At 29.7% G+C, this 9,423-nt stretch overlaps 1 long non-coding RNA gene across 1 annotated transcript; it reads left to right on the forward strand.

The window, feature by feature from the left end:
- The first annotated feature begins 1,155 nt into the window (after positions 1 to 1,155).
- On the forward strand, positions 1,156 to 8,566 carry LOC146993083 (uncharacterized). Its single transcript, XR_015038603.1, has 3 exons — positions 1,156 to 1,268; positions 3,571 to 3,688; positions 8,366 to 8,566. It is a non-coding gene; the product is annotated as an uncharacterized LOC146993083 (long non-coding RNA).
- Positions 8,567 to 9,423: the final 857 nt, after the last annotated feature.

The following is a 9,423-nucleotide window of genomic DNA, read 5'->3' on the forward strand; positions in this document are numbered from 1 at the left end:
TATTCTACAATTTACGGAATTTCTCTTTATTGGACATCTCACATAGCTGACATAATTTCATTCCTATGTTTAGGTTTTATAGTACAATACGTTGAGCTTATGTGAATTAGTATATGACTATGTTTCCTTCGAAAGGAAAAGAGTATCTTACTTTTCTTTAATTTTTGGTCAAAATTTTAGTAAGTAGGTAATTACGATAGAGCTTCCATGAAATTGCATTTAAATTTTTTGCATCATTTCAAAATGCTGTACAATTCAATGGAATTTGATGTGATTTGGCCTTCTGTATTAAAGCTGGGCTCGAACCCGAGCAGCCAGACAATATGTTCTTTCCGTGAGTGAAATATTGCTATAATTTCATTAAAGTGGCATAATATTTCAGGATAATTTCTTGTACATTGGACTAAGCATTCCTCTCTCATGGATAAGACTACCTAACTAAAGAACTTAAAAATAGAAACGGTTCTTACGTTAAATTTCTGAATGAAATATTTCTTTTATGGTTTATGACTTTTGTTTCCAAGATGTTCTTTGAAATTTGTTTTTAGAATGGTGTTTTTGAGCCCTTTCTAAAAAAAAAAAAAAAAAAAAAAAAAAAATCTATAAAAGTATATATGTATAGCTCTTTTAATGTTAATATATTGCGAGTTTGATCTGTTACGTCACTAATTCTGTGTGTGAATTAAGATAGTTTAATATATATCACCTGCTTCAAAGCTAACAGTAAAGTTTATTTTGTTTATTTGTCATTTAAAATTACCTGCTTCTTGTCTTTTGGTGCCATCTTTTTACCAGCGCTGAAATTATTTACTCTTCTCGAAGGTCATTATCCCTTTTATTCTGTGTATCCGTAATAAGTGTCTAATTTTTTTCTTTCATTGTTCATGTTGTACCCATACATTAAAAAACCCTCTTCGCTTACTGTACTTCTGTCGTATTAGGAAAATCATTTGCATTTCTATCGACTGCAGTCATGATTTTATTAACAATGTAGCACGTTGCTGGAATTGAAAACAAAGAAGGCTACCTTTGAAGTTTTATTTATTAAGAAACAATATTATATATTTCTGTTTGTGTATAATTATTCTTTAATTTCAAAGTAGTTAAAATCTAATGATATCTTCCCCCCCCCCCCCTTGGCCTCTTCTAGTGTAATTTGTCATCATTTCTGTGCACTCTTGGATTGCAGAACATGATATCATGAAAGAAAAAGCACGAGGATGAAAAGAATATAGAAATAGTGCAGAGCAAAAAGACATCTGTGGCTGGTAATTCTTGTTTTATATTAACTTTATTTCCACTAGAAATGCTTGAATGTTATAATTTGTACACTGCATTTCTTCTGCGAGTTTTTCTTTCCCTCTGGTACATGCGATGTTATGGCTAAATCCATACAGTCGTTCGAATGTTTGTTTGTTATGCTGTATATGAACATTGATTTTTAACAAGTTCCTTGTTGAAAATCCTTTTTCTCATCTTATGGTAGATCGAAAGCAGAAATTTATGTTTTTAGAAGTATAACAGGTCATGATTTTTCTGATCTAGGACTATTCAAATGGCTTTTTGTGATATTCTTGATCTTAATTAGGATGAAAATCAGTTACTTCTATTTCTAGATCACTAGAATTGTTATTTAACATATTTGCAATCTTTTACCATTTTTCTTAAATACTAGTATTATGTAATGGGTTTGAAGTGAATGAAGTAGTTGGCCTAATTTTAAATACACTCAAAACATCTAATTTAGAAACTAAGTTATGCTCGATGAGATTTTCCAAATGTTTGTTTCAGTTTTCTTGTATTTCACGCTTTAGTTCTCGAGATGTTCAAAGTGGCAAAACGTACATTACATTATGGTAAAAATGTATATTCCTTATATTTATGTAATATTTTCACAAAATTAATTTCATTTAAAATGAATTTATAATACCTTTAATTCAAAGACTTGAGTTTAGTTCTCTCCTCCCCCTCAAGTTTAAGAATTAGTTATTATGTATGTAAGAATGTCTAAATCATAAAACCAGGTATGTTCAATAATTTCTTTATAAGTTTCGTTTCTGGATTTTTAAAATTCTTCTATGAAACTTTTGTAACAAAAGCTGGGATGTAACCTAGGCAGCCAGACAGAATGTCCCTTCCCTGAGTGAATATTTCTATCATTTCATTGAAAGTGACCTTATAATATTTCAGAATAAACCCTCGTGACACTAATAATTGTATATAGATTTTTTTTAATGTTTATGTGAAGCGTGTTTGGTTATTACAATATTTTGAGCTATTATATATCTAATCCTGTATGTGAATTAAAACAGTTTAATGTAGAATACCTGCTTCAGTGCAAATTCATTCAAATACTTTACTTTTAAGTAAAGTATTTGAATTATGTTTTACCGTTCATCTGTTTACAGACGTAGGCTCTGTTCTACAATTTACGGAATTTCTCTTTATTGGACAGCTCACATAGCTGACAAAATTTTATTCCTATGTTTAGGTTTTATACTACAATACGTTGAGCATATGTAAATTAGTATATGACTATGTTTCCTTCTAAAGTAAAAGAGTATCTTACTTTTCTTTAATTTTTGGTCAAAATTTTAGTACGTAGGTAATTACAATAGTGCTTCCACGAAATTGCATTTAAATTTTTTGCATCATTTCAAAATGCTGTATCATTCAAAGGAATTTGATGTGTTTTGGCCTTCTGTATTAAAGCTGGGCTTGAACCCGGCCAGCCAGACAATATGTTCTTTCCCTGAGTGAAATATTGCTATAATTTCGTTAAAGTGGCGTAATATTTCAGGATAATTTCTTGTACATTGGACTAAGCATTCCTCTCTCATGGATAAGACTACCTAACTAAAGAACTTAAAAATAGAAACGGTTCTTACGTTAAATTTCTGAATGAAATATTTCTTTTATGGTTTATGACTTTTGTTTCCAAGATGTTCTTTGAAATTTGTTTTTAGAATGGTGTTTTTGAGCCCTTTCTAAAAAAAAAAAAAAAAAAAAAAAAAAAAAAAAAATCTATAAAAGTATATATGTATAGCTCTTTTAATGTTAATATATTGCGAGTTTGATCTGTTACGTCACTAATTCTGTGTGTGAATTAAGATAGTTTAATATATATCACCTGCTTCAAAGCTAACAGTAAAGTTTATTTTGTTTATTTGTCATTTAAAATTACCTGCTTCTTGTCTTTTGGTGCCATCTTTTTACCAGCGCTGAAATTATTTACTCTTCTCGAAGATCATTATCCCTTTTACTCTGTGTATCCATAATAACTGTCAATTTTTTTCTTTCATTGTTCATGTTGTACCCATACATTAAAACCTCCTTCGCTTACTGTACTTCTGTCGTATTAGAAAAATCATTTGCTTTTCTATCGACTGCAGTCGTGATTTTATTAACAATGTAGCACGTTGCTGAAATTAAAACCAAAGAAGGCTAACTTTGAAGTTTTATATATTAAGAAATAATATTATATATTTGTGTTCGTGTATAATTATTCTTTAATTTCAACGTAGTTAAAATCTAATGATACCTTTCCCCCCCCCCCTTGGCCTCTTCTAGTGTAATTTGTCATCATTTCTGTGCACTCTTGGATTGCAGAACATGATATCATGAAAGAAAAAGCACGAGGATGAAGAGAATATAGAAATAGTGCAGAGCAAAAAGACATCTGTCGCTGGTAATTCTTGTTTTATATTAACTTTATTTCCACTAGAAATGCTTGAATGTTATAATTTGTACTTTGCATTTCTTCTGCGAGTTTTTCTTTCCCTCTGGTACATGCGATGTTATGGCTAAATCCATGCAGTCGTTCGAATGTATGTTTGTTATGCTGTATCTGAACATTGATTTTTAACAAGTTCGTTGTTGAAAATCCTCTTTCACATCTTTTGGTAGATCGAAAGTAGAAATTTATCTTTTTACAAATTTAACAGGTCATGAATTTTCTGATCTAGGACTATTCAAATGGTTTTTTGTGAGATTCTTGATCTTAATTAGGATGAAAATCAGTTACTTCCATTTCTATATCAGTAGAATTGTTATTTAACATATTTGCAATCTTTTACCATTTTTCTTAAATACTAGTATTATGTAATGGGTTTGACGTGAATGAAGTAGTTGGCCTAATTTTAAATACACTCAAAACATCTAATTTAGAAACTAAGTTAAGCTCGATGAGATTTTCCAAATGTTTGTTTCAGTTTTCTTATATTTCACGCTTTAGTTCTCGAGATTTTCAAAGTGGCAAAACGTACTTTACATTATGGTAAAAATGTATATTCCTTATATTTGTGTAATATTTTCACAAAATTAATTTCATTTAAAATGAATTTATAATACCTTTAATTCAAAGACTTGAGTTTAGTTCTCTCCTCCCCCTCAAGTTTAAGAATTAGTTATTATGTATGTAAGAATGTCTAAATCATAAAACCAGGTATGTTCAATAATTTCTTTATAAGTTTCATTTCTGGATTTTTAAAATTCTTCTATGAAACTTTTGTAACAAAAGCTGGGATGTAACCTAGGCAGCCAGACAGAATGTCCCTTCCCTGAGTGAATATTTCTATCATTTCATTGAAAGTGACCTTATAATATTTCAGAATAAACCCTCGTGACACTAATAAATGTATATAGATTTTTTTTAATGTTTATGTGAAGCGTGTTTGGTTATTACAATATTTTGAGCTATTATATATCTAATCCTGTATGTGAATTAAAACAGTTTAATGTAGAATACCTGCTTCAGTGCTAAAAGTAAAGTATTTGAATTATGTTTTACCGTTCATCTGTTTACAGACGTAGGCTCTGTTCTACAATTTACGGAATTTCTCTTTATTGGACATCTCACATAGCTGACAAAATTTCATTCCTATGTTTAGGTTTTATAGTACAATATGTTGAGCATATGTAAATTAGTATATGACTATGTTTCCTTCTAAAGTAAAAGAGTATCTTACTTTTCTTTAATTTTTGGTCAAAATTTTAGTACGTAGGTAATTACAATAGTGCTTCCACGAAATTGCATTTAAATTTTTTGTATCATTTCAAAATGCTGTATCATTCAAAGGAATTTGATGTGTTTTGGCCTTCTGTATTAAAGCTGGGCTTGAACCCGGCCAGCCAGACAATATGTTCTTTCCCTGAGTGAAATATTGCTATAATTTCGTTAAAGTGGCGTAATATTTCAGGATAATTTCTTGTACATTGGACTAAGCATTCCTCTCTCATGGATAAGACTACCTAAGTAAAGAACTTAAAAATAGAAACGGTTTTTACGTTAAAATTCTGAATGAAATATTTCTTTTATGGTTTATGACTTTTGTTTCCAAGATGTTCTTTGAAATTTGTTTTTAGAATGGTGTTTTTGAGCCCTTTCTAAAAAAAAAAAATCTATAAAAGTGTATATGTATAGCTCTTTTAATGTTAATATATTGCGAGTTTGATTTGTTATGTCACTAATTCTGTGTGTGAATTAAGATAGTTTAATATATATCACCTTCTTCAAAGCTAACAGTAAAGTTTATTTTGTTTATTTGTCATTTAAAATTACCTGCTTCTTGTGTTTTGGTGCCATCTTTTTACCAGCACTGAAATTATTTACTCTTCTCGAAGATCATTATCCCTTTTACTCTGTGTATCCATAATAACTGTCAATTTTTTTCTTTCATTGTTCATGTTGTACCCATACATTAAAAACCTCCTTCGCTTACTGTACTTCTGTCGTATCAGAAAAATCATTTGCTTTTCTATCGACTGCAGTCGTGATTTTATTAACAATGTAGCACGTTGCTGAAATTGAAACCAAAGAAGGCTAACTTTGAAGTTTTATATATTAAGAAATAATATTATATATTTGTGTTCGTGTATAATTATTCTTTAATTTCAAAGTAGTTAATATCTAATGATACCTTTCCCCCCCCCCCTTGGCCTCTTCTAGTGTAATTTGTCATCATTTCTGTGCACTCTTGGATTGCAGAACATGATATCATGAAAGAAAAAGCACGAGGATGAAAAGAATATAGAAATAGTGCAGAGCAAAAAGACATCTGTGGCTGGTAATTCTTGTTTTATATTAACTTTATTTCCACTAGAAATGCTTGAATGTTATAATTTGTACACTGCATTTCTTCTGCGAGTTTTTCTTTCCCTCTGGTACATGCGATGTTATGGCTAAATCCATACAGTCGTTCGAATGTTTGTTTGTTATGCTGTATATGAACATTGATTTTTAACAAGTTCCTTGTTGAAAATCCTTTTTCTCATCTTATGGTAGATCGAAAGCAGAAATTTATGTTTTTAGAAGTTTAACAGGTCATGATTTTTCTGATCTAGGACTATTCAAATGGCTTTTTGTGATATTCTTGATCTTAATTAGGATGAAAATCAGTTACTTCCATTTCTAGATCACTAGAATTGTTATTTAACATATTTGCAATCTTTTACCATTTTTCTTAAATACTAGTATTATGTAATGGGTTTGAAGTGAATGAAGTAGTTGGCCTAATTTTAAATACACTCAAAACATCTAATTTAGAAACTAAGTTATGCTCGATGAGATTTTCCAAATGTTTGTTTCAGTTTTCTTATATTTCACTCTTTAGTTCTCGAGATTTTCAAAGTGGCAAAACGTACATTACATTATGGTAAAAATGTATATTCCTTATATTTATGTAATATTTTCACAAAATTAATTTCATTTAAAATGAATTTATAATACATTTAATTCAAAGACTTGAGTTTAGTTCTCTCCTCCCCCTCAAGTTTAAGAATTAGTTATTATGTATGTAAGAATGTCTAAATCATAAAACCAGGTATGTTCAATAATTTCTTTATAAGTTTCGTTTCTGGATTTTTAAAATTCTTCTATGAAACTTTTGTAACAAAAGCTGGGATGTAACCTAGGCAGCCAGACAGAATGTCCCTTCCCTGAGTGAATATTTCTATCATTTCATTGAAAGTGACCTTATAATATTTCAGAATAAACCCTCGTGACACTAATAATTGTATATAGATTTTTTTTAATGTTTATGTGAAGCGTGTTTGGTTATTACAATATTTTGAGCTATTATATATCTAATCCTGTATGTGAATTAAAACAGTTTAATGTAGAATACCTGCTTCAGTGCAAATTCATTCAAATACTTTACTTTTAAGTAAAGTATTTGAATTATGTTTTACCGTTCATCTGTTTACAGACGTAGGCTCTGTTCTACAATTTACGGAATTTCTCTTTATTGGACAGCTCACATAGCTGACAAAATTTTATTCCTATGTTTAGGTTTTATACTACAATACGTTGAGCATATGTAAATTAGTATATGACTATGTTTCCTTCTAAAGTAAAAGAGTATCTTACTTTTCTTTAATTTTTGGTCAAAATTTTAGTACGTAGGTAATTACAATAGTGCTTCCACGAAATTGCATTTAAATTTTTTGCATCATTTCAAAATGCTGTATCATTCAAAGGAATTTGATGTGTTTTGGCCTTCTGTATTAAAGCTGGGCTTGAACCCGGCCAGCCAGACAATATGTTCTTTCCCTGAGTGAAATATTGCTATAATTTCGTTAAAGTGGCGTAATATTTCAGGATAATTTCTTGTACATTGGACTAAGCATTCCTCTCTCATGGATAAGACTACCTAACTAAAGAACTTAAAAATAGAAACGGTTCTTACGTTAAATTTCTGAATGAAATATTTCTTTTATGGTTTATGACTTTTGTTTCCAAGATGTTCTTTGAAATTTGTTTTTAGAATGGTGTTTTTGAGCCCTTTCTAAAAAAAAAAAAAAAAAAAAAAAAAAAAAAAATCTATAAAAGTATATATGTATAGCTCTTTTAATGTTAATATATTGCGAGTTTGATCTGTTACGTCACTAATTCTGTGTGTGAATTAAGATAGTTTAATATATATCACCTGCTTCAAAGCTAACAGTAAAGTTTATTTTGTTTATTTGTCATTTAAAATTACCTGCTTCTTGTCTTTTGGTGCCATCTTTTTACCAGCGCTGAAATTATTTACTCTTCTCGAAGATCATTATCCCTTTTACTCTGTGTATCCATAATAACTGTCAATTTTTTTCTTTCATTGTTCATGTTGTACCCATACATTAAAACCTCCTTCGCTTACTGTACTTCTGTCGTATTAGAAAAATCATTTGCTTTTCTATCGACTGCAGTCGTGATTTTATTAACAATGTAGCACGTTGCTGAAATTAAAACCAAAGAAGGCTAACTTTGAAGTTTTATATATTAAGAAATAATATTATATATTTGTGTTCGTGTATAATTATTCTTTAATTTCAACGTAGTTAAAATCTAATGATACCTTTCCCCCCCCCCCTTGGCCTCTTCTAGTGTAATTTGTCATCATTTCTGTGCACTCTTGGATTGCAGAACATGATATCATGAAAGAAAAAGCACGAGGATGAAGAGAATATAGAAATAGTGCAGAGCAAAAAGACATCTGTCGCTGGTAATTCTTGTTTTATATTAACTTTATTTCCACTAGAAATGCTTGAATGTTATAATTTGTACTTTGCATTTCTTCTGCGAGTTTTTCTTTCCCTCTGGTACATGCGATGTTATGGCTAAATCCATGCAGTCGTTCGAATGTATGTTTGTTATGCTGTATCTGAACATTGATTTTTAACAAGTTCGTTGTTGAAAATCCTCTTTCACATCTTTTGGTAGATCGAAAGTAGAAATTTATCTTTTTACAAATTTAACAGGTCATGAATTTTCTGATCTAGGACTATTCAAATGGTTTTTTGTGAGATTCTTGATCTTAATTAGGATGAAAATCAGTTACTTCCATTTCTATATCAGTAGAATTGTTATTTAACATATTTGCAATCTTTTACCATTTTTCTTAAATACTAGTATTATGTAATGGGTTTGACGTGAATGAAGTAGTTGGCCTAATTTTAAATACACTCAAAACATCTAATTTAGAAACTAAGTTAAGCTCGATGAGATTTTCCAAATGTTTGTTTCAGTTTTCTTATATTTCACGCTTTAGTTCTCGAGATTTTCAAAGTGGCAAAACGTACTTTACATTATGGTAAAAATGTATATTCCTTATATTTGTGTAATATTTTCACAAAATTAATTTCATTTAAAATGAATTTATAATACCTTTAATTCAAAGACTTGAGTTTAGTTCTCTCCTCCCCCTCAAGTTTAAGAATTAGTTATTATGTATGTAAGAATGTCTAAATCATAAAACCAGGTATGTTCAATAATTTCTTTATAAGTTTCATTTCTGGATTTTTAAAATTCTTCTATGAAACTTTTGTAACAAAAGCTGGGATGTAACCTAGGCAGCCAGACAGAATGTCCCTTCCCTGAGTGAATATTTCTATCATTTCATTGAAAGTGACCTTATAATATTTCAGAATAAACCCTCGTGACAC

The sequence above is a fragment of the Stegodyphus dumicola genome, chromosome X1 (genome assembly GCF_044657685.1).
Source record: "Stegodyphus dumicola isolate Sdum_Otavi_A_Nest chromosome X1, ASM4465768v1".
NCBI classification, from domain to species: domain Eukaryota; kingdom Metazoa; phylum Arthropoda; class Arachnida; order Araneae; family Eresidae; genus Stegodyphus; species Stegodyphus dumicola.